The following is a 26818-nucleotide window of genomic DNA, read 5'->3' on the forward strand; positions in this document are numbered from 1 at the left end:
GCTTAATGATCACTTTCGCTGTATATCAAAATCGACTTTAACCCTTCAATTAGATCGTAATATAATATGGGGCACTTCGTTAATTTCTATCTTTATCAATACAAAGAAACAAATTTCAAAATTTACCTTAAAATAAATCTATAATATTTTTTCTTTACTTTTCTTTAGAAATTATACATTTATTTACACGATATCAATATCTTGTTAGTATTCACATTGAGGCGCTAATCAAGGCCCACTTATGAATAATAATTTACCAACCAATAATATCAGTAAACGAGTTACAGGTTGTAGAGTTTTCCTTTATAACTTTATAATTATTTGTTGTGACAATAAAGTAATTTGTAAAAATTTGTACGTGAAAAAATTTCAGTTTTTTTAATTATCTAATTTGTTATTCTTGTTCAGGGGTATTTATTGATACCGGTAATTTGTAACTTGAAACTTGTAAAATTTCACTAATAACCTTATAATTAGTCGAATTGTCTAAGAGGGTCCTAGCATAGTACGTCAGATTTCTGAATGAATGAATATCAGAAAAATATCACTAATAACTAATATCTATCTTTTCCATTACTACTACTTATATTATAGGATAAATAAAAAGTGGCACTCGTTGATACCTACGGAAATTGGAAGGTTAAACGTCACTGGTAGTCGATTAAAATTAATCGATATCATTAATCGATATCATGGTTCTGATTCGTTGTCGACTATACATATGTGACAGGTCGCCGCGGCGAATCGAATGTGCATTATTTTGCTACTCTCGATCGTTGACGTGCACGGAGATGTGGTGGTCAGTGTGAAGACTGCTTAATAGCGAGGAACATGTGCAACCACGGAATAGTGGCGAAGCTGATGTTGCCGGGGCACGAGCTACACTGTGACCACTCTGTTCTCGACGAACCCTGACCGATTCCGCCAGTTCGTTTCACCAGCTGACTGGGACTGAAAACACGCTGCGGTGAACGCGTACGTTTGAATATTCGTACGGTCGAATTCGTGAGACGCGCGCGTTCGGAGAACTCGGTAAAAGTGTCGCCTTGAGTTAACGCGTATGGTGTATAGACCGAGTTTCTTTAAGAAGAAGCGGTGTGTTCACAAAATTATACGTTTTCACGTACATTCGGTACGCTATGAACATCAACGTTCCTGGATGTAACGGGTGGTTCGCAAGTAAGTGTCCAAATATTTTTTTATGTTATACTTGTAATCTTTCGCCGCCATTTTTTCTCGACCAACAGCAGCGCCTTTTTTGAATGCATTAAGCGTACATGTACATATATCTGTAATCGGTGGATTTTCTTCTGAGGTAATATACGAATCAATTATATATAAATGTGATCGCTTTTCAAACGAAAACTCGTAGTTCGTTCATCATATTTGATTAGCTTTTTCGAATATTTCAACGACGGGTTCGACGAAAAGCAAACATTAGCGTTCGAGGCAGAGGGTGATGTAACTGGACACTCGCAACTTGTCGCGACACGAGCCATATATGTGCAGCAATTTACGTTTGATGCATTGTTTTGATAATTAAACAAACTTGGCAACGTAATTTCATTTATCCGAATAGATCTTTTCTCTCTTAAAATCATTCTTTCTACTAGTCGTAAAGGTAACATATCTAATATGTTAGAGTTAAATAACAATAATGTTACTTAATCGAGATTTAAAAATCGCGCCATATTCCTGCGCACATCGGTTCAAAGGTTAGCATTGTACTTCGATCGTGGTTGTCTCAAGCGTTTAATTAAAATTTTTCTGCCCTGCTAACGAGTTTTTGTCACTTTAATATACGAAACTTATCTCCTCTACGTTCGCGCTCGTTTAATTCAATTGAAATTTCCAATTATACGTTTTAGGGAACATTAACGAGACAGGAAAGTGTAAGAAAGACCTATCGTGGTTGACAAAAATATTTAAACATTTATACAGAAAACTTCTATGTAGTAGTTAAGCAGTATGACCACGATAGTCGTGTTTCACTATATTACTAGTGAAATTTCAAAATGTATATGTGTATACATAAAAATTTTCTACGATAAGTGTTGAAATACATTCATGAGGCATTGTGTACTACCTCGACATATGAAAATGTGGCACGTTCCTCGTCGTAAAATGTTTTCGTGCGCCTAATTTTGATCGCGGATCAGTCTCGACCAGAGCTTCGCAGATCGACCGTAATGTATATAATATACTTATTTTCTGTTGCTCACGTATCACCATCGTTTCCTACCCTCTTAAACATTTATCTGCAATGGACCCTTGCCTATTGGACTAATCGTGACCATGCATCACGTTCCTCTATCTTCATCTAATTCTTCATCGCTCGATGCAACGGTGCAACCTGCATGCCGCGTAACCGCATTCTTTCTTGGCCGTTTCTGGATACCCTGGCCACGTGGATTTTCAAGCATATCTCTCTTTTTCCCTCTCCGCCCTGCCTGGATACAAATTTCAGCAGCGGAGGGGATCCATGTCTGGGGAAAGTTCTGGAGACTTTGGGTCACGCCATGTTGGTCATTTGGTCGAGTGTCGCTTGGTCGGGTGGATAAAGAGCGTGTTCTCAAAATCGATTTTCAGAGAGAAACGGTTAATTTATGCGATTGGAAAGTGCAGGTTTTGCGAAAAGTCATTTTTAATACTTTTTCCCTCTTTTGCTTTTTAAACAAACGAAATACCGTAGAATTTGTTAGAATTTTCCAATAAATACAGCGGGTAGATATGCATATATCTATAACCAACAATGTGTGTAGATAAATTAGAGGAAAGATGAGTTAATCCGTCACTGGGATTGCAGATCTCTCGTATATTTACTTTTTCATTTAAACAGAAATTAATTTGTCTTTACTATCGTTTAATTCCGTGGTCGCAAGATTCATAGGAACGTAATACATAAATTCAAATTCTTTTATTTTGAAGTTCAGTATGCTATATAGAAACCGTCAAGATAAATAATTGGTTATAGCGAACAGAATTTCTCGCGATACTCGGCATCGATATATATTGAACGATGATAACGATTACTAACGATCTTCTTCTCGGGTTCACGGAATGGGAACTCCACGGAATTATTCATGAATATAATTCATTTCGTTATCGGATTTATCGTCTGCGGAGGGGGGGATTTCTTTCTCTTTTTATCCGACTGAAAGTGTGAAGAAACTCTTTTCGCCGGGCTTATTTAGCCGTTCCAGGTATCGGCGTCGACTACATGACACCGAACAGATGAAGAAAAACAAGATCTGAAGAAAATGCGTGGGTTTCGTTATCAACGTTGGTAATTTATGCACGCGCGACTAGTAGATTCCTGTTCTTAACCGAGTAATGTACCGAGTCATATATCATCTCCTGTACGTGATCGGAACTGAATAATCAATTAATAAGCAGAATAAATGATTGCTCCATCAGGAAACGGACGTACATATATCTTGCTTGTCGCGTTCGAGATTATTGTTCTTAAAAATTAAAATTCCATCTTCTAAAAAATTCTGCCTCCTACTCTTTCGATAGAATGCCTCGCGTCGTGTTACCCATTCCCTTTTCCTTCTTTCGTATGTTTCGCGTGTTCTAGAAGGAAAATTAGTTTCTGTCATTTAGAGCAATTACAACGATAGGAGATAATTATAGGTATAAGTGTAAACGGATTACAACATCGTGAAACAAGAAGAAGAAATAAGAATTGGCTCGCTTACATTATATTAACTTTCTTTAGGCAAGCACGTGTTTTCACAATATGTAGACAGATCGAATTATCTATATCCAATCGTAGAGAAAAATTGTACATTTATTATAGGCAATTATAAGGAAAAGTCTTCTTCCATACCTTAAAAAAAGTCCAGTATTGAAACAATTAAGCAATCGAGCAATTTTCGTTAATATCTAACCCAGTATTGAACGAAGTCCACTGCTAGTTTTCATAGAATAATGTTTTATTTACGATGCAAAATTTACTGTATTTTTACAAGACGTAAAAACGTTATGGCAACGTATAAGATTATCTGATTATAAAACTTAATTGATCACGAAGCTAAAGGGACGATACTTCAAAAAGTAATAAGATATTCAACATTTCGTAAATTTGTTCTTCGGTGAGAATCCTTCTGGCGGTTTTCTAGCGTAGGAGTGTAGGAGTGTAGGAGGGTTGTGGCTAATACAAAATCCATTTAATTTCCGTCAAGTGCTCGGAGCGACAGGTTACTGTTCACAGCTGGCGAAACTAACGAGCAAAAGTCGAACTGGATCGAAGGCCGCGATCATTTACATACAATTTGACGCGCAGCGTGGAACCCGCGATGGAATAAAAGGGAACAGGGTACAAGTTGAACAGAAAATAACCCACGGACGTAATATAGAAGCGATAATGCGCAGTCACGTTGTGAACTAAAGACGCGCCAGCTGAACCGTTGATCTGCTCGCGTGGGTGTAACGAGAGGTATAATGCGCGGAAAATTACCGTCAGGCTCTAGACCCCCGTCGAAATCACCACCTTGAGATACATACCGTCGATCCATTAAGTGTAGCTTCGCGAAAAAATCGCATTCTATATTATTGCCGGATGTTCTTGAAAATCTTTCAGCTAGTCGGATCTTATCGGAAGTAATGATAGACATTGTATTGTGTTATACGCTATATCGGAAAGATTGGTTAAACAATTGCCGGAGAATGATTTCTTTATCGGCATAAAGACTTTGTATTTAATTTTTGAGTTATCCGTAGAAAGGTTGTACCGAACAAGCGGTGAAAAAATTCGTTTGCTGTAATTTTATACATTTTATATAGATACATGAAGTTGATTTGTCGCACGCTGATCAAATTTTAAAGAAACTGGAATCGTCAGAATCCTCAGGAATAGAAGTTGCAAAGCGTTTTCGTAAATAAAAATACGCCAGTTATATGGAACTACATTGTCGTTCCAAAGTTTAGAATCTCTCAATTCGGCCTCAATTCTGACAATTCGGTCAATTGTTATTTATACCCGCATTAATTTCGAATTAATAATGAAATTGGTAAATCGGTCGGTATATTTTTTGGCCAGAGATGCAGATATTTTGGAAATTTTCTCCTTTGTCTTACTCTTCGTACAATTGACATCCAAAAAACTCTTTGAAACACCTTGTATACTAAAGAACGCTATCACCGAACGAATTAGATAAAGTCTTTTAGCGCAGGTTGCAGATCTGGAGAACACGAAGATTCAACGGTGAACAAGAAAATGTAAGATAGGGTGTTTTTTTTCGGCAGGTCGAGTTACACGGGTTGATATTGAAATCTGGCGTGTAACGGAGCGCGAAGTTGAGGGGAAGTCTGGTAAACACGGCCGATAATAAAGGAACTTGTTTAAATCCAGCGTGTACCGTAATAGACGAGATTAAGGCATGGAAAAAGAAGAAAAGGAAGGCGGTGCACGCGTTACGTGAAAGCCGCAACGTCGGCTTATATCGTATAAATAAGACGATAACGCCGCGTTTCTCGCCACTACGTGCTAAAGATGTGCTAGATCGACGACCCGCGGACAACCCGTGGGCGTTCGAACGACCCCGATATCGCCGCCAACTTTTACCCTATTATCCTCAACAGGTATTCGGGCGTGTCTGCCTTAATAATTAAAAAAAATCACTAAAGAAAGGCCAATTTTTTGCCGATTAGAGAAACTTGATAATTATCTTTAAGCTGGATTTCATTGTTGAAAATCTGAATTTCTCTATGTATCAATCTCTGCTATATTTTTGGATTATTTCAACTTTTCGTCAATGCGTAACACTTTCATGTAACCATTATCTCAAGTAGCATAGTATCAAAAATGTTGTACTTTGAAATATTAATTTCCACCTTAAGCTTTATTTATTAAATATATATTAGCGTCTTACGAGTCGACCAACAGTTGGCATTAATTTCTGCGCACGTAATAAAACGTGTATAAAACGACTGTCGGTTGGATGTATTCGAGCGACGTAGGTGGCACGTTGGGAGCAATAACACGAGAAAACGCGAGAAGAGCTTTAGGAGAGGCAAGAAGTCGGCCAGCGCAAGAAAGGAGTCGTACGATAACGCTGCATACATCTGCGCGTCGTGTCAGGACGAGATGAACCGTGCGATTAAAGATAAATGAACACGCGGGCCTTGCCACTTATTCGATCTCTCTATACCACCGTTTAACCGTGCAATTTCTAATCCTGTAAAATAATCGACTTAAACATTTGTTCAACATTTCAGAAACATTTAACGAATTACACGTAAAAATGACATATAACAGAGAAAGGAGGGGAATTAATGTCAGATTAGAAGATATAATTAAACAAATAATAGAAAATGCATGTAGTTGCGCACGCAGGATCATTGATCACTTTCAAGTGACCTTTTCCACGAACAAGTACAATCATCGATTTCTCGTTAGATCTCCGTAAGATTAACCAAAGGTACGAATACTTTAAATAGCAGAACCGAGGCTAAGAAAGTTCACGATTCATGCGGTGTTACGTTCTGTAATTATCGCGAGAGACAACTTTTTGCACATATTGGTCCTTTTCCCTGCGTTTCCAAGATCGTAGATCGTTGGTCCATAATCAAAAAAAAAAAAAAAAAAAAAAAGGAAGAAAAAAGAGAAGAAATGCAACGAAAGACAATTTTCCCATGTACAGATTGTAAATCGATCCTCCAATAAATATTAAATCAACGAATAAATAAAAGGGAAAAAGGAGGAAACAAGAAGAAATACAGAAGAGGTATACGTGCTGCCAGCACGTAGGACAGAATTGATCGCGAGCTGGTTGCACACCGGAACAGGGAGTAAGACATTTTTAAGAGGCCAGTCAGCAGAGGCACTGCTTTACATACCCCTAAATTCCGGCGGTGCGTGTACGTACAAGCGAACATTTACGCGGAACAAGGTGCACGAGAAGTGAGATATTGTTTAAAAGTCGGCTGCCGAGTGTAGGTGGATGGTCGCCAGATAAAAGCAGTAAGTCATCAGCTGGGTCAGGATTTATGGGCGAGGTATTACCGGTGTTCACAGATCCAACGATACCGGCCACGAACTTTCACCGTACGGTTAGAGGACTCGCGAGTCGACAGTCGAGTTCAAAGTTCACGATACGACGACGACGACTACGAGGGGCGAGCAAGAGAACAGAATCTCTCTCACAGACGGAGACGTAGGCCTTGTGCCCGTCTCCTTGAAGTAAAACGAAATTCCCTTAACCGCAATGGACTAGAGATGATATCTGATTTTTCATCGCGACACCGAATAAGACGTTGTTAATGTAATAGACGGTCGTTTCGTTCGGCTTAGCGACGGGAATCTGGGACGTAGCGTAGCAGGATTCCGAGGATCAGATTGGAAACCCGTTTTAAGGATTCAGAAGTCGAGTCGTGACCGAGACATTAGCAAAATTACTTGGCTCTACCCGGGTTCGATTCCGGCTGCTGCCGCTATCTAGATAGCATTTCCGAGGGAAACCGAGGGGCTATCTTGCCTCTTAATTTCCAGTGTCCGCCACGTGTTATTTAATGTTACGGGACCGCTGATCCGGAGCTGAGAAGTGACGAATGGAAACACCGGATAATCGCGTCTCTCGCGCCTCGATGATATCAAGCGTAGGACGACCACGCGGTGGGAATTATGATAATTCCACGAACGTTACGTCTCTTGGCGCTTTCTGCGTTACGAAAACTCTTCTCGTTAAAATCCTTTGAGAAGTTTGTGGTCTTGAAAGCATAGATTTAGAGTTGGACGCGAAACGAACGAGGACGTAAGGGAGTTGAACGCGAAACAAACGAGGACGTAAGGGAGTTGAACGAAGTTCCGTGACTGGGGTATTAGGGAGATCGTTGAGGCTCACGCGCAAGGAGTTTAAAAGGGAGTCTAATCCCCGATGTAGAACGACTCGGGCAGGTCTACACGTTCTGGCTTCCCGTCCCTGCTATCTCAACTGGCGTGCGTCCTGTCTGCGTACTCGGCATTATTTCTTTGCTCGAGTCTCGCACCTTCTTATCGTGCTTCGTCGACTACTGGACTTTGAATCTGTAATACCAGACAGCGGATGGAAGAAAGGGAAGAAGAAGACGGAAAGATCCAGTTGCAAATTTATTACAAACGAACTGTGCACGACGTCAAGACTGTCTAGAACGTTTTTAAAACGATGGAAGAAATGTCTGATTCGAGATGTTCGGGAAAATTAAATCTCCCGGGGATGCTAATAAACGCGAATCAGCGGGATTCGAACGATCTACCGGGTGATCGTCCACGATTTTAAAATTCTTCGAAGACTAAAATCAAAGGAAATCGCATATTAGATCGATTAGAGAACTTTTTGTCGTTTTTGTTCTTTGAAAAGAACCAATTTTGTTCTTGTCGTTTGAAAAGAAAAGAACCGATGGTTTCAACATACTGATTAATCTTCAACGTGATGTAAATTGTTACTTATAATTATCTTCCATCTATCTGCCATATTAACTGAAATCTCTACTAGTTGGTCTTCAACACAATATTCATTGTTACTTAGGATCGTCTTCCATCTATATGGCAATTCATTTATTTCGTCATCTAACAGAAAATTCTATTGTCGGTCTTCGACACAATGTACATTGTTACTATGGTCTTCCATTTATGTGGTAATTCATTTATTTCGCAGTTGCTGAACTTTTCATTTTTCTTATTAAAATATTCCTGCAGTGCCTGTGTAATCCGACTCTCAGTATCAAACACTCTTCCCGTTAGAAAGTTTTATGAAGATCAAGAAAAGATCAAGAAATATCTTTTGTCTCAGCCGTTTCCTGTTTCCTGCTTTATTATGCAACAATTTCGTAATCAAATGTTCAATAGCGTTTCGTTTCTTCAATAATATTACACCACGTTTCTATATCTTGTATCTTGTATCTTGTATCTTGTATAAAAATATAAATTTTAATTATCGTAAAAATATATTCTACGCAATTTTCTAATGAAGTATATAAGCAAATTGTATCGGTAGAACGTTCCAATCAGTCCAATAAGCTGATACGTATTTTATTTTGCGCGTTAATATCAACGGCAGCAAATCGAAAATTTATTTATCATAAATAGTTTCACAGCACCGAACCAGTCTGCAAGTAGATCTAGTTCACTCGGTAACACATATACAAGATCTGATCTGAAAGGCATAAAATTCCATTGATACAGAGTTACGGTTCAAGTTGAAGGATACTAGAGGATGTAAACGCTAAATCGAACGCAGCTTAGACGTTTTGTTTCGGATGGAACGGTTCAGCAATTAGTATTCAGTTTGCTCGGGACACCCAGTGTAAGCGAGTATATATAAGATACCGGCTTCTCCAAGTAAACTTGTTTATCAAGTTATACACGCGGCACCGCGGCTGGCGAACCGGAGAATCTCGCGGACGACCGGTGTAGGATGAGAGAAAGGCGATTCTATGATGCGTGTTTCTTATTCCTTTTCGCGTGCGATGGCAACTATGATTTCGAATTCGAGTCGCAGAACTTCATCGACGATGGAGGACGAGGATATATGGGAATATAAATCGTTCGTGGTTAGTAAGTGACAAAGCCGATACGATTTAGAAATGGTAGCTACCCGGTATAGGTTAGCCATTTACTTTAATGCCATCGATTTTCGGGCATTTACAGTTAGTAGGTTTTTTTGGCGACCGGCTTTCACCTTGACGTTCCCCATGATCCGCCCGTTCTCTGAGTCACTCACGAAATTCTTGTCAGAGGTTCAATTTACGTTACGAGCTCTTACCGAGAAGTTATCAACATAATCATAAGATAAACGTCCCTCATAAAATTAAAAAACTCGCACTCCGCGCGCGGCCTCCCGCCGCATCTCTCTTTTTGCCCCGGTTCCACGCTACCTTTCAAATCCCTGGACCCCATCGGCTCGCCGTTGAAACACCAACTATATATATGAAAATCAAGCTTACCGAGGAAGATAAAACGACCAAGAGGATAATCGACGTTGCTCGATCGCGGATGAAAACCATGAAAGACCGCGCGCGATTTACGCTACGACGGTCCGTCGTCGTATACTTGTGACGAAGTGGAGAAGAAAATCGAACGAATTGGTAGCGACACGCCACGTTAACGTCCATTTGACCCGCGTCTACCTTCGAACATCGTCGTTATAGCGTATAGAACCGAAGGACATCGGAGGTTACATCGAAATCACCCAAGGAATACTCTTCGGTGGTGGTTTTCTCTGCTCTTCGCGCCATCCACCGAGTTTCTTACTTTCATCCGGCTGGCGCGTGGAAAAAAAGTCGGTTCGAAGCGTGGAGAAGCAGAAGAAGAAGGGCGAGAGACGGGAAAAGAGTTGTAGAGAAGAGAGGCGGAGAGGAGAGGCGAGCAGAGGGCTACTAAAAGTCGACCGGTTGGGGAAATAAGAAGAAGAGGAGCCGAACCAGAGACCAGGCACACAAGGAGAAGAAGAACTCTCTCGCGAGGATCTCGAGTACCGACCGGGACGACCTTACGGAGTAGGACGACCGCGACAACGACAGAGACAAAGAGTCGAATGTTAATGAGGGAGATCGACCGGAGCTAAGGCCCCGGAGAACGAACCTACGAGGAATCATCCGCGGGGATCCGCTTCGTTTCGTCGCGCGCTCTTGCACCGCGGTCAGACCGTCGTTACCAGATCTTGACTGGCGCCTTCTCCTCTTCTTTCGTATCGTTCATTTCAGAACGCGATCCCATTGCCTGACTCATGCGTGGCTTCTTGATTTTTGTTGCTAGCCTTGGTATCTTCGCCACGAGAAACTCTTTGGCTCTGCTCTCTGTTCGTAGAGGAGGAGGTGGTTGATGTTACGTAGGACGCAGAAGATCGTCGGTGTGTCTGTCTCGAAATGAAGGAATATTTGTACTCTCGTTCGTATGTAATCAGGGCACTTACGAAAAATTTACAACTACAATTACAATTAAAATAAAAAATTAAAAAAATACAAAATAACAAATACAATTAATAGATAAGTATAATATAAAAGTGAATAACGCGATGATTGATAATTGGTAAAAGCAACGATTGAGAAACCTAATGGACATAGAGAAGAAATTTAATATCGTTACGTATAAGGATGAAATGTTCGCTGTATTCGAACGTATGAATTTTCTTTCAATAATTTCTTAATAGTCGTTCAAGTGCCATAATTACCCGTGTAAATTAATTATCAAACAGTAATCGTTTATTTACGCTTAATATACAAACTAAAGGTATCAAATTATCTATACGATGACATAACGAGATTTGTACGACGCTATTCGCTGGAGGAATCGATCATAAACGACCAATTGATTTTCCACTTCCACGCGGCGCGTCGCTTGGCTTAAGTAGAATAAGACAACAAGGGTTAGACATCCGAGACCGTGCAGCATCTCGGTTTTTCAGTGTGCTTCCGAGTTCTCTCTCACAGTGGTCGGTGTGTATTGTCCGTGAAACTTGAACGTAGCCGAGGCAACGTTTTGTGTTCTTGCTTCGTGGTTGGTCCGCGTTTAGCACGTGTACTCCGTGGCGGAGAGTCCGTGGAGTTCGGTGGACAGAGAAAAGGAGGAAGGTGAGTGGAAGCAACAACATCGTGGTTAGACGAAGCAGGGTGGACGAAGGGTGAGGTGATGGGGGTCGTGAATGCCGGCAGCATTCGTGATGACGTGAGCGTGACTCGCTTCCTCTTTCTCTCTTTCTGCTTTCTTTTTCCAAACGAGAAAGCCTAAACGTACGCAACCTCCGGTCCATTGACACGTCCTGTCCGTTCCTTCCTTAGGGATCACACGTGATTCAGTTTCAATGTACCTCATTTTTTTTATTCTTTAATTTCCAAATGTCTCGCAACGACGAATTCATAAAAGCAATTTATCGAGTTAGTTGTTCTGCTCTTTAAAGATAAAATCGTGATAACTCTATACTTGAATATCGTTCGTCTCTAACGAAAATTCGTCAAGCTCCAGTTCACCAAAGTATCTTTGACTAAACTTGCAGAAACAAAAATTCTCAATCGTCAAACTAACAATAGTCAGTTGATCAGCAGCCGAAATAAGGAGAATTCTCGAGATCGTGGTACCAGCGAATCAGTCTTTCGCAGCGATGCTTTTTCGCATGCAAATGCAGAGGCTGGTTGCGGGGGAGGAAAGAGAGAGAGAGAGAGAGTACTCTTCCCTTTCTTGAGCGCGCGAATCCGGTTCTTTGTTACGCGGACGAGGCCAGAGCTCTCTTGCTCGGTTTGATTGACTCTGTGTCCTCTGGCTGGTGGTCCTAATGAGATGCGACGCTCGAACTTGAAAATCTTGCCGACAATTAGCGAGATTGTTCTCCCCACTCTCCATCGGAGGAGCGGACGTTCGGCCAACGCGTTCTTCGATCGTCCTGTACTCGGCTTAATACCATATGCACACACGTGCCACGCGACCGTGCATTGACTCCGAAACGGCCTCTGATTCTAGAATATAATGCCTCCCCTTTCGTCCCGCCATTCTGCGGACGTGCTTCGAGGATGGCCACGTATCGCGGACAGAGAAACGCCCGATAGAATCTTCATCGTTGCTCGACTCTTCGAACTTTCCACTCCAATATTTATTTCCTTCGTCTGTTCTACGAAGTAACCGTGGTTAGGACAGTTCTTCGGAGAAAACTTGACGGCCAAAAAGAATTACAAGTGCGTAGGGAATTTTGTCAGACCACTTCCGGGAAGGTGAAAGGGATGGAAGAGTGACGCGAAAGTAAAATTATAGTATAGCGTATTAAAAATAATTCATGATGCGACACAAGGCAAATTAAACCAGGATCGAAGAGCGTCACATAAGAAATATTCTCAGATGCTTTTTTCTTCTTAGTTTCCTTTTCTCGATATACACCGCTGACAGTAAGTAACAGGACACCTACTGATATTTAGTACGAATCAAATACTTCTCACTAAGAAATATTGAACGTAACGGATGCCCTAATATTTATGGCTGGCGACGTACGTACATTGAGATTCACGTCGTCAGATAATCCACGGATCCGAGAAAATATCTACGAAAGAATTTACAACCCACTGAAAGTATAGTAAAACCAACGAGCCAATTGCCTGGATAAAACTCCTCTTACGGGCCTCTGACTTTTCTTTTTTCCATTCGTCGTTCGACTCTCCTCGTGCTCGTCCGATCAATTTATCCGCGTCGAGCTCGCTAAGCGATTTCAAGAGACGCTGCAACGTTTCCGCCCGTTAATCAGCGATTTATGCAAAGAATATCGAGCCGCGAGTCGCGAATAAAAACCAGCCGAATAAATTATCGAATTTCGTAAAAGGTAGTAAGAAACTAAGTACTTTGTCCGCTGCTGAACGTCGGTTAACAACTGTCGGCTTGCTATTTCTTTTACCGAAATAACTTTGTCGCAACGAATTATTGTTTCCTGGATAGAATCTCGCATTTCAATTACTACCCTTGGCTAACTATGACACTGAACTATACTTCTGAGTACTAAAGATAGAGACATATTTAATACATCGTTCATCTTATTAGCGTCGTAGCAACGGTTGTTCACCTCGCTGTTCTTTTAAATCTATGATATATTGTAGCTTCGTACATAAAACACCGAACGAAGTAAAATTTGTTTAAATTTTCCAATAGATGTAATCGTGTCCTATGATGGATGGTACTTACGATCGACAATATGTATATACCTGTTGAGGCGTTCTAGAATCAACTCTGCAGGCTGGTCGATTACAAGATCACGCGTATCGAGAAACGAAGGCGAAGCCACCGGCATCAATCTCGAAGATTCCACCGGTTGATTATAGTACAGGCGAGTTTTCTCTTTGGCTAAACTTCCTGTCGCCATCTCTGTCGGTAGTAAGCCTGGCATACGTATTTTTATGGAAATGTCATGATCGTAGATTGGCGTACCGTACGTAAATGCTGTGCTTTTTCATGCATACATTTTACTGGAGAGTTGCTCGCGTGGCTTTAGCCCGATGTGGGCCATCCCGAAGTGGTCCGACCTGTATAATCACTGGCGAATTAACGTCCTAAAAAATCAAGGCCATCGTTGACACAACGACTCGCGCCACGCTTTCTGGGTGTCCTCGATCGAAAAGATCGAACAGACTAATCCATTCAAGGGATCGGAATCGTTTGAGCGAAGCCGGATGTATCGTCCATCATCGCGCACATGCGATTAGCCTTAATAGCCATTATTAAAGGCACATTCGCACATTAGAAAGCTGGTTTACCCCGGTGAGCATCGATTATGACACTGTGGTAATAAAAGACAATAGCGAAGAATAGGCTATTTTCGACGCCGCTGGGATTCCTGTAAATCATATAGCCAGTGATCGCAAGGTCTTTTTTACCAGTTTAATTACAGATTTCTTGTTTCATGAAAAAGGTCTACGTGATAGTTGTAGACAATTTCTTTATTAACGAAATCTATGTAATTACAGTATCTGCTGTATGATAATCTTCTTCGATCAATAATATAATATTTTACTGTGCGAGAGGGAAGTAAAAGGAAATATGACAAATAAATTTAGTTACGTTATGAGAGATACTAAAATGAGAATCTAAATCGCCTACCACAGTTCGAGGTCTACAAATTGGTATTCAGATAGTCTGTTTGAGGTCAGGGGCCATGATAGTTCTCACGCTGGTCTCGTAATTCAGAGATGATACCATGAAGAAGTTTTCTTAACTGCAATACAATCTCGTATAAATTTTACGATATTGTAGTATGGTCTCGTATAAATTTTACAAAAGGGATAGTTCGTGGTACGTATTTCCGGTCTCTTAAAATATTAGTTTCAATGACATAAGTGACGTCCATCGTTTATTCCATGTCTTGTCTAAGATCGGTATACGCTGATACGTACCAGGATTGGTGTTTGATTGGTCTCGTAAATCTGAATTCTTGACGATCGTAGGCATAGGTTGAGATATGTTTTGCTGCTAAAAGTTATTGGCATACAACGTTGGTATTCTGTTGTCGTAACTTATGAAATATTATATAAATGTTAATAGCTACGGCATCCCTATCAAGTGTCTACTACGTAATTATACTTGTGTAAATCATTATAATCTACACATATGCGATTAACAGAAGTTTTGTTTTTGCGACTAACTCGAAATTGGTCGTTAACGATCGAAGAAGATCGTTAACGCCTTCGATGTTCACTTACAACGCAAGGTGTTCTTTCCATATTTATATATCCATAGAAACCCAAAGGGATTTGTCCGAATTAACTCTCGTCCTTCTTATAATATCCAAACGATCCGCGGTTCGATATTTGCTTGAAATAAATGACTCCTTAAACAGACCTGTCTAATAGCGAACGTGGAAGCGACCGAAGGTAAGCACGCTTCTCCGATATTGGCTGGGGTTAATTACGGCGCGGATATGTTCTCTGCTATCTTAATAATAACCCTTAAGTACACGCGGAGGGGGGCCCGCAACGAACATCACACAGCTACGTAATCGCACATGGATACGTTGTACATGATGCGGATCGAAGGAATCGTAACGATTTCCTGTAATACTCGGCACTGATGAGATAACGATATACCGTTGGTTAGTGATAAGCCAAGACCAGACTTGATTACCGCTCTTCCACTTTTCTACCAATATCTTTTCTACAATACCAACGCGTAATCATACGTTTCTACTCGTCCTCGATATACAGTACTCTGCAAAAGTTAATAATATCACAACGCCAACTAAACGTACTTTGAAGGAACGTTTCTACGTTTATTGCCCTTCAGCGTAGTGATAAAGGGATTGCGTAGTACGACTAAGGATTAACAGTAAATAGACGTATAAGAAAAGGTGTTTTGAAGGATAAAATGTATACAGTGCGGTAGTAAAGTCTTAGATTATTTATGTTGCTGCTTTAACTATACAACCACGTATGTATACTTTTCGTGGGAAAATTTCTGTATCTTCTTACGTGGAGATAAATTTTAAAACTACTTTTGCACGACGCTGTACATGTACTTTCTGGTCACGTTCTCTCCTGACAGGAAACATTTTCCAAACAGACTGAAATTAGAATTTTCTAACGGTACGGTATCGATACTTATCGTTGTACATACGTACTCTCCCATCGCACGTGTATTCGCGTATAACAAACGAGCACGGATAAGACCCTCGTTTTTGTTGTTCTTCTCTTTCTCCTCTTTCTCCGTTTATTTTCCTTGTCGGACGATAATGATGATTTCCGTGGAGTAATTGCGATATAATCGCTAGGTGACGTCAAACGGACAAGGGAAACTCGCAGTTAAACTCCTCGCTATTAGGTACGTCGCGTCTTTCCATTGATTGCTCGCGAGTACAATGTTACACGCGTCCTACTAGCGATCGGCGTCTGCACGCAACCAACCGGCAGGATTAATAGTCACCGATTCCGATTTTTCGCGCTACGCGTTACGCAAATAATCAGTGTGTAACGTTTTATGGCGGTTCGAAAGAGGTTGGTGGTTCACGCGTTGAACATCGCCATTACAAAGCTGCCATTAAGCGCGATGACAAGCGACTGCTTGAGTTCCTCGGCCGAGGCGAATGAAAGGCCTAATGCTGGCATGACCGGGCAGAAATATCGAAAGGAGGGGGCCATTTCATTTTTTAACGACCCCAGCCGTTTAATAAGACGCTCATCCCCTCCTTCTCTTCGAGGGGGATGCTTGAAAATTTCGCCATAACTAAAAGCCAATTAACGACAAAGAAGAAAAAAGAAAGAGAGAAAGAAAGAAAGGAGAGAGGAACCAGGAACAGACAATGTTGCAATCTGTTCACCTGTACACTCATCGTCGACGTCGACGTTAATCTGTAATAACGATCTTCCGATCGGTTGGCTGATGCGGTGATTGATGGCCACGCTGATCGACACTGTCGACAATGCTTCCATCCGACTTAGGTGTTGAGTAATGAATGCAGCGATACTCTCTCCTCGCACACACGTACACCGTAACACCGTTCATAATCAGGTGAAAAGGAAACTGTTGCGATAATCGAGGGATTACGATGAATCAGAGTGTTTCGGCTTTTGATGAATTTCCTTTTGATGAATTGTAGAGACCCGTTGATAGAGAACTCATAACCTTTCTACAGTCTAGCAACAGCGAGACTTGATTAAATCATCAAATGTAGCGAGTACTATATTCAGCATCGCGGGTGTTATTACGCGCAACCCTTTTGCAACCATAGCAAGAATTTTGAGTTCAAACTTTTGCGTCTCGTGCCATAGATGTAAGATAGTTTAAAAAAGCAATTATTTTCTAAATAGTTTCTTACACCACGAACAGGTTAACCAGGTAGCTCGCAGGTATAACAGATCATTTCAAACTTCAAATACAGAAATTCGTTCTGTAAAACAGAAGACAAGCAAAAGTTAACCGTAAGACGAGGTTTTACCGGACAACCGTTAGACAGACTCATTAAAGATTATCAGTCTCTTCGAAGAAGAAGAGGAAGAAGAAGCTAGTCCGTGCAACATGTACCTCGTTAATCCTTTCACCTAAAACGAGAACCATGTACAAGAGCCTACTTCTTTCAACGAAAGAAAGCACAGATGGTTTGTTAACGCTACTAGTCCACTCTGGATCGATTAAGAAACGCAGACGAAAGAACAATAGAAGGAACGAGGAGTGTACAGAGATAGCAGATGCAATTAGAGCAGACTCGCGCGATTTATAATCCTTGGAGACCACTTAGGTTATAACACAGCGTTCGTGTCTCAGGGCGAAGGACCCGGTCATATAATACCGGTACTTAGATCCCGTCCACGCGTCGCGTCGCGCAATGAAAACGCGGTGGAATAAAAGCCGTACAATGGCAAGGATACGCAACGTCCGGTGGACCATGGCCCTGAGCTCGGTGGGTTATTATACCGGCGTGCTGCTACGGCTGGCTGAAAAAGCCTCTTGAATGTAATCAGCCGCATTCATCCTGCCACTCACTTCTTGCCAGCTTAGAGGGGGCCTCGGTGAGTGCGTTCCGTGTTTACAAGGTGTACTGACCCGCCGCAATATCGCTATTGCCCGGTGGATTCAATGGATGGAACGCGCGAACGATACTCCACTGCCTGGCCTTCGTCAAGGGCGTTAATGAGCTGGACGGAATTGTTCTACAGAATGGTCGGAGATATCTATGGGAAATGGAGAAAGTGTTAGATAAGGAATTAAAAGGTATTATATCCTTCGACAGTCACGATTATGGCGATCATTTGTGCAGGTATCGTTGGAAGCAAATTGTTACTATACGATGAGCTGTGGTGTGGATTATTGATACTATTCGAGTATGGTGTATGGGGGGAAGAACATTTCTTTTATGATCGAAATCGAATCGGATACTGAGAATACATCCGATTATTAACTATTACTAGAATATTCTGTGGATAGGGGAAGTTGTCAGTCATAAAAGTCGCACTAAGTTGTCCAAAAAGTGTCTTTCTTTCGCAAACGTGTTTTTTACAACAGTGCACCTTCATAGAAACGTGAAACCAAGTCTGTGAAATGTCGCGGTGTTTATCTTAACAGAACAAAATGGATCGTACGTAATATAAAATAAAAATAATATAAAATAAAAAACGTTGAGCGTTTTATTATTATTATTTAGTATTATTTCCTCATAAAACGAAAGAAACTTTTCGAACAATCTAATATTTAACAATCAATTTAAAAACAATTTAAACAATCTAATATACGCATATTTCGTAAAAAAATTAGTCCACGGTATGAATAAGGATGGGCCCACTGGATAGGATTTAGGTTCATCAATATAATAGATAATTCACTGTTTAAATACTTTTGTGATTAGTTTGAAATTCTGTTAATATAATGGTGAAATTTGAAAATGTTTCGTGTAAGGTATAACATGTTCGTAAAAGCGTATCTCCAAGTGTTGGAATACTTTCGACAACCTGTACATTATAACGTGACGCAGCCCGTTTCTTTTTTGCTCACTAGCTTCCTCCAGCTGCGAATTATTTAACTTTTTAAACAATTATAAGAAAAAAATCCAACAGCCTCTAGTCGCTCGAGTTCTCATGTGGCGTGTTAGACTCCCGAGTAGCCAGGCAACCTGGAGCACTAACTCACACCGCGGTTACGTGGCTGGATTTACGAGCATGCGAACGTATTCACGCGACGCGAAAACGTGGCTACGCAAGGCTCGGGACACGCGTTATTTAGTTTAACGATCAACCTTTATGTTCAACGTGATACCGTACAAGTATAAATTGCGACCGTGCCCTGTGTCGCAGATTGCGGCCTGCCCTTTTCCTCTATCGCCACCGAGCTTTATGCTCCGACGATATTTTCTCTCTTAGCAAAGGCGAGTAGCGTGATCCTGTAGCAATTTCGCTGTAGAAGTTAATAGAATGGAAGTATCGCTGTTTCAAAAATGTTAATTTAAACCTTTCGTTATACGATAAACAATTTTTATTAGAACATAAAATTAAATATCATAGTGTGTTATATCGCGACATTTTAATATACCGTATGTATGCTGTAGTCCCTAGAACGAAACATAAAATTTGCATGGCGGTCAACGTGTTAATGGACTACGCCTCAACTTCCACGGTATATCATCGTATTTCCACGAAGGCGAGTAAATTTCGACGGCCGTCGAGGATCTCCAATAAAATAACTTCGATCTCGAGTTGTCTGATAAACGAACTATCCGTCATGATTCCCAGTTAGGAAGAAAAATTCGACAACGCTGGGCCGTTAGGTGGTTATTAATGAAGGGACACGATAGTTGGAAGCTGGAGATGCTAGTGGAAATTTATTCGATGTCCTCGATATGCACGATAACGATATCTCCGTGTTGTTGGACGTTGGCTGGCTTATTCGTGTTTGATTAGAAATATCTCAATGGCTTGTACCAGGAGGGATTACAGATCATCGTACTCGCATCAAAGTTAAGTGCCTGTCAAGGGGAACTATAGACGCGGAAGAGAAGGTGGTCTCAACGCGGACGACTAGGCGCTGCGTGCTCTTAAGCGACTAATGGTGATTTATAGGGAGACAGCGACAGCTTGTTTGTTTGTTTCCCACCCCGTACGACTCGTGAACTTTGCAACATCACAATTAAACGATCTCGTACGACGCATCGTAATCGCAATATTCATTTCTTAATCGTCTAATATTTCCTTGTTAGAAACGTCTATTCCTAAAACATTCGACTAGTCGTCGAAAGGATTTGTCTGTTCCAACTGTATATTCTTAGAAAATCCCGAGTAAAGTTTCTTCTTCGTTGGGTATAACGAAGTTCGAGTACGTACCATAATACGTTTATTTATTTTATATACGTATCTAATATCATAAGCTTAGTTCGCGTTAAAAATTTAATTTTAAAAGCTGGTAAAGATAGCGAGACAGTCGGTGAAAGAATTAAAATTCCAATTACCTGGACACATCATAATAATATAATACATTATTAACGTATTACTAACGTTCGATCGGATGCATTCTGCGTGTTCTGCAAGGACGATCCCAAGAAAAGGTAGCACCCGCGAGCGAGCTATTATTAGCCTTCCTTTAAAACGTGTATAGATGATCGTGTTACGCGTGCTTTACGATCACGCCAGTAATACACACAAGTGTTTCCTCTCTCCATTTCATTCCCCCGCGAACGAAGAACGCCGACAAACGGAAGAAAACAACGATCTCCAACCAAACTAACAGCTTCTAAAGAAACTCTCCAAGAAAAACATGAAACTTTCAGTATGCAACGCAGTGAAACATATCAAAGTTGATCGAGGATTCTCGTGGTAGCATACGCCTGTACGTATCTGTAGGCTACACGATGCTTCATTTAGGAGCATTTATCGAAAATATGTTTGCCGAGGAAGGCGGTTTGATATCAAAAGGACTGGACGATGCTTTCGGTCTCTCAGGTTCGATGGATGCGAAACGTGGGCCGATCAGGAGCCAGGATCTTTTTCGAGGATGTGTCTTCGCACCTACGGCGACACGCGGTTGACGTGGGACGGATTGAAAACGGTCAATGGTTAACAAGCAAACGCCAGGCTGGGAACACCGGTTGACTATTATCGACGTTCCGTATCCGATACGGTTGACAGTCTTAAGTACGTACACGGTCGACTATTCTCCGTTCTTCGTTGCTATACTACTACGTGTTCCAAGTCGAGGCTATAGAATGGCTAACAAACGACTCAAGGGAAACGAGCAAAGTGGAAGAAAGTTAATCGAGGCGAGGAGACGCGGAGGACCTGCCGCGAATTCCACCGGTACCGTTTGTCAGTAAGGACGACGTTTCCTCTTTGGTGTTCCATCGAACACCTCCGCTCTTCCCACGTCTCTCTGTTGGTCGATCGTAAATTGGCCAGCGTCGTTTTCCTCTCGAAAGGCGTCAACTGCGAGATTTACGACGTCTACCGACCTGGCCAGATTTTGCTGCGACAGCTTCGTGCCTTTTTTCCCCTCTGTCCTCTCTTTTTCTCTGATATCTTATTTCTTTTTTGTGCTCTGTGTCTTTGGTTTCGTAAATTTGTTTTTAGTTACGACGTAGATATTCACGAGGCGGTTTCTTGAAAGAAGATAGAAGAGATTCAACGAGGTGTCGTTGACATTCCGCATATCGCACTCGACTCTTAATTAGGACATCTAATATCCACACGCAGATAGCAATCAGCCTATCGCGGTTAATTAACATTTCTCCCGGATATAAGCGTATACTTTTTTACGTTCGCTGAAAACTCGTTCCGCCACTGGTCCGTCCGGTACCACCACGAGCCCTCCTTCCGAATTAAATTAAATTTCTATCTCAGTTATAAGAGCGAAAGAGGCCCGATTTTCACCACGATCCTAGCGTGTTGTCGTTATCGCTTCATTCTGATAATAATTTCTTCAAAATTTGGTAATTGCACGTACTACTCTACGTACGAACAAATGCAATCTGTTAAAGCGCAGGAAGTAAACGAACGAATCTAAACTTTCATTGAAACTATCTTCCAAAATACTCCTTCCACGCTAGTACAAATACTTCCAAAATTCTCCAGCAGAAATTTTCTTACTAAAAACCATTTACTCGATTTATCTATTACTTTCTAGCAAATGAATCGATGAATATAAACATTGAACAAAAATATTTTCCAAATGGTGGATATCGTTTAAACAAGTCGATGCAACCTATTAACGTACAGGAAATAAAACAGTGAGCTTAAATCTAGTTTTTCCGCTGGTACATGTATAAACACGAGCGGTTTGTCCCCGGAGGATCATCAAAGCGAGGAGAAAGAGTCCGCTGGTCGGATCAGAAATGGCTTCTTAAAGAGAGTTGTTCGTCCTCCGACGATCATTAACGGTGCTGGGCGGCAGAAAGTTCGCGATGCACGGTTTACGTCGGGAGCAAAGAATGATTTCCGGTCCTTGAGACACGCGGCTAACGAACCGCGATATCCGGTGTCCAGACATGCCCGTATCCGTTTACCGGGTGAACACGGAGGGTGGCCAGTTCGTTGCGTATCCTCGCTTTCGTGTCCGCTTGCTCCGATCCTGCGTGTACGTTCGAGTTCGAGGTATCGTTTTCTGGCAGAAGAACGATTCTCCTTGGACACGGTCCAGGAAACAATGCCGCCAACCGACGTGACGCGGTTTCGATCATTGGAGATCGAGAATATTCTCGAAAAGATGTCTGAACGACCTTAACATTTTTTGTAAAATAATTTTTTACTCTGAGTAATAGCGTTGAAGTGGTAGTGGTATCCAGTATAGAATTTATATTTTCATTATTATTTAATATGTTTCTTAGCCTACGGTCTTGTCGAATCTTGACGGATAAATAATTATTTCAATTATCGGTACAAACAGTATAGAGTTTTTATTCTTTGCCGTAAAAGAGATCGTTCTTTACATTTTCAAAACTTACATCGGTTATTAGTGAAACTTGTCAGCTAGTCAGATAAATAGTGTGTGATTTTATTTTGTTTGGTAAACTTGTATTTGCAAGTAATTGATTTTGGAATATTTGTGCGAAAACAAATTCATCAACTTTCCAAACTCCAATTTCTAAACTAACGACTGTAATTTATCATAAAATAGGCGTGGTTTTGTTAAATTCGATAATAAGTAGATTTACTAGCAATTTACAGATATGAAAGCATCGAGTCTGAGAATTACTGAACTTCTTTTAAATCTATTAAGGTAATAGATGGTTGATGTACTGATCGGACATTGAGCATCGTCTTCAGTATCGATTTCATACGATGTAGATCTCTTCTGTGGTCCCGATCACGTCTTGTAACTATTCTCGACGAGGAGATAGAAGCAGATATTGGGTGCGCGGCATGGCGCGCTCGCATCGCGATCATCATTCGATAAAACGTGACTCTACGCATGAAATGATTATGTTATCTACATCGCGGTGTATCGCATGCATTACCTTAATGACGCAATAAATTTTGCCATTGAGTTATGCGCGCGGGCTAGCCGTAAGTATCGTGGCATAATGAACGAAGGCGACGTTCCCCAATAAATTATAACGTTAGTCTATTAATTATCATTATCAATGCGGAAGTTCCTACATGGGTAGTCGCGATTCCAAATTTTTCTCAGCCGACCTACGAGTTCGTTTTAATTGAATGAAGAGCCTCGCCCCTCTGCCAATATTACTCAATTAAAATGGTTTCGTTACGTGAATAGGATCTATGAGATCCTCGAAAGACGCGCGATGCATTTTACGTATGAAGACCACAGGAAGATACAAGTTATATTTTTCCTTCTCGTTTTTCTTTTTATGCGAGCAATTTTAAGATCCCATACTTTGTCAACCAATCTCATATTATCAAAGCTACTCTTTTTTAATTAAAGACGACGAGGTTCTCTTGAAACATATTCCGCTATTACTATATCATTGTGACACGTCACTATATTTTTCTTCTTCTTTTTGGCCCGCAAAAATGACGATTACAGATAATGCAGTGGAACGGGCGTTGTTTAATTAAAACGATTTATCCGCGTTAAAATTTATTTCTGCCGCATCGGATGGACATCAGGCGTTAAGACGCATGACCGACGCATTCGCGATGCTACGGCGAAGATTGCAAGAAGAACAGATAAACACGCAACAGGGTCATGTTCTCTCCGCTCCTCTTAGGTAACTGCGGAGGACGATTTAACGTGAAACAATCAGAAACGACGTAGCCGACCGCATTATGACCGCCATAATTCCACGACCAAGCACCGTATATCCGGATCTGCACTACGTCCTTATTCCTCTGATCGATTCGATTCGATTCTCTCCGCGTTTCGTCTGTTGCTCGATGAACCGTGTACGTCTGTAGTATTCTGTCTTTTGGTAATATCGAATGGAAAATTGACTCTGTTCTTTTCAATTATTCTTCACGTTCGTATCTCTTTGAATCGTAACGACCAGGCGAAATAAAATATATCTCAGGGATATTTTTAGTTTCGATATTAATATTATTTATTAATCAATATCTATTCTTTATCACGATACAAACACATACTGTCTATTGAAACATAATTTTCACTTTTAGGAGACCAGCAGAGTTAAAATATCGTGCTGTTCATAATTTGTGCAGCGAAACTACCGGTCTTGAAAGAGAAAAATAATGGCAACCTTCATCATCTTTACGATGCAAGGTTTATCTCTGGAAAACTCTTCCGTGTTAATGACAGTAATCCCATGAACGTAGAAATGTATTTTCTTAACCAGTTATCAAGTTGTTTTTTGCATTCATTTCACTGTCCGTTATTTGATCGATATTTTCTGGAGATTTCTCGTAGTTGGAATTTTACGTTACTCACTAGGTTTCCTCAGCAAGAAATTAAATGATCGCCGAAGAATTCGAATCCATTTAGAATAACGGATATAGTAAAGTAACTACATTAGCGCAGGAACACCAAAGACGACTTCTATTTGGCAGTGGTCTTAGATTGCATCACGGAAGCTCCATAACTTCAGATAACAGGTTTACTCCGGATGTTTCGTGTACGCGTATCGCGGCTCAAATTATCGATCCTTTGATCCCGTAATTTCATTATCGCTATTAATCTTATTCACAAACTATAATTATCCGAGAACACCCAACTATGCCTCGATTAACATACTGGAACTGTCTTATTAGGAGACGAAGGCTCCCTTCGCTTGTAGTTTTCCAAAATTTTTTCCTTAGGTAGATACAGAGTTCTAAGAAAGTCTCTGACTATCTATCAGACGGATTATGCTTTTATCAATGAATATTAAAATACTTGACGTTATCAGAAACCTGTTCGTACTCCTTAAGAAGTATTTAGTTCAAGAACTATTAATAATTTACCTAAAACACATCGATTATGTCAAGCTTTAAGATGGATGATTTCAGGTACATTTTATTTTTCGATTTTTAGGAACAGTATTTAACATCCTCCTGATAGGATGGATTGGTCGTTTTTGTAATACGAAATACTTTAATTCCTGAAGATTCGTTTCTATGTGACATCGTGTGAAAATATTTCTCAAAGACATTATTAATTGCCATTATAAAATCACAAATTTATTTATAAGAAGTTTAAAGATACGGAACGTAGAAAATACACGTAATATACGAAAATATATAAAATATCTGAAAAAAAAAAACAATTTCTACTAACATTCCGTTTCTTCGATGGTATTCATAAAAACCTAAAATTATTACAAAAATATCCTCGTCTAAAGATCCCTATCGTGTATCATCTATGACTTTCACACACTCGTACAAATCATCAGCCGTCTTTCTCATTCTCCATACTTAATAATTTCGATTTTTCTGACGAGTGTACGGAAAGTTCGTCGAAATCGTTTCGGGCAAAAAGCCGCGCACGACCGTTGCAAGTTCGCATGTACGTATCGTAAACGGTTGTTTTCTCATTGAGGCCAAGACTCGATGGACTCGGTTGGCGAACAACAATCAACCGCAGGGACCCTGTTACGCCACGGATCCAGTTTTTCGTGGAACTTACCTCCATCACGGTTTAACGATCGGGCAGTGGCGCGTCGTATATACGAACGAGGGGCTCGATCTTCCACGCGTTACGTACATGTGTATACGTGTACAGTAGGACGCACAGAGACCGTAGAACGGAAAAACGCGGCTGCCTCGACGAGATGCGTTTTCCTTTCCGCTCGTTCCGAGCAGACCCAGCAGGGTGATCGCTCAGGTAGATCTGACAGGCCGCAAAAAGGTTTGCCTGTAAAAGGTTTCCAACGCACGGTCTTATTGGCTTTATTTTAATTTCGTTCGGAATAATTGGTAGAGATCCGATCGACGTCTGTAAAAATGCTCGCACGACCGTCTTCGTACCGTTTCTCCCCTTGCTACTTAATGTTCTGGAAAATTGTACATCTTCCTTTTCTCTTTGTTACACGCACGTATATACCGAGGTGAAAGGAACTCCGTTCGACGTGCTTCTTTCGTCTCCCATGGCGGTTTTAGCGAAATTATAGGAGTCGTTTCAATTCATCGAGTTTACTTCAGATTGATCGTAGCAAAAATCACTGAAGATTGGATAGACGAACATCATCGTGCCTTCTGTAAATTAATATCGCGAAGACGGTAGGTTCTTCTGGCAGGTTCTCCGTTAAGTAGTATTCCGTTAAGCTCTATATACGTTCAACCCGTGGATTTCTTCTTGGACCTACATCGATCCCTTCGATTTCCTGTCATCCATCATTTCTCCAAGCCTGACGGTTTTGCAGTTCACCGTCGATTTGAACACGTGTTACGACGATCGTAATAGATGCAAGAAGAAAGATTTAAGATTCTCGGAAACCAGTCGGTTTTTCCAATCCAGCTATTTCACAGTTTACGACGTTGACGCGTAGTAAACTGGCTCTCGATTACTTCT

General features: G+C 40.9%; 1 protein-coding gene across 3 annotated transcripts in view; it reads left to right on the plus strand.

The window, feature by feature from the left end:
* The window catches only part of LOC117235502, an 83259-nt gene that overhangs the window by 1569 nt on the left and 54872 nt on the right, over window positions 1-26818 (plus strand). For 2 of the 3 annotated variants that reach the window (XM_033497596.1, XM_033497597.1), the window contains exon 2: window positions 731-1179. The gene's annotated coding sequence lies outside the window, so the exon portion shown is untranslated. Of the gene's footprint in view, window positions 1-730; window positions 1180-11433; window positions 11554-26818 lie in introns of those variants that run through there. The other variant, XM_033497598.1, reaches the window with a different exon arrangement.

The sequence above is a fragment of the Bombus vosnesenskii genome, unplaced genomic scaffold (genome assembly GCF_011952255.1).
Source record: "Bombus vosnesenskii isolate JDL3184/JDL3185 unplaced genomic scaffold, Bvos_JDL3184-5_v1.1 scf7180000013316, whole genome shotgun sequence".
NCBI classification, from domain to species: Eukaryota; Metazoa; Arthropoda; class Insecta; order Hymenoptera; family Apidae; genus Bombus; species Bombus vosnesenskii.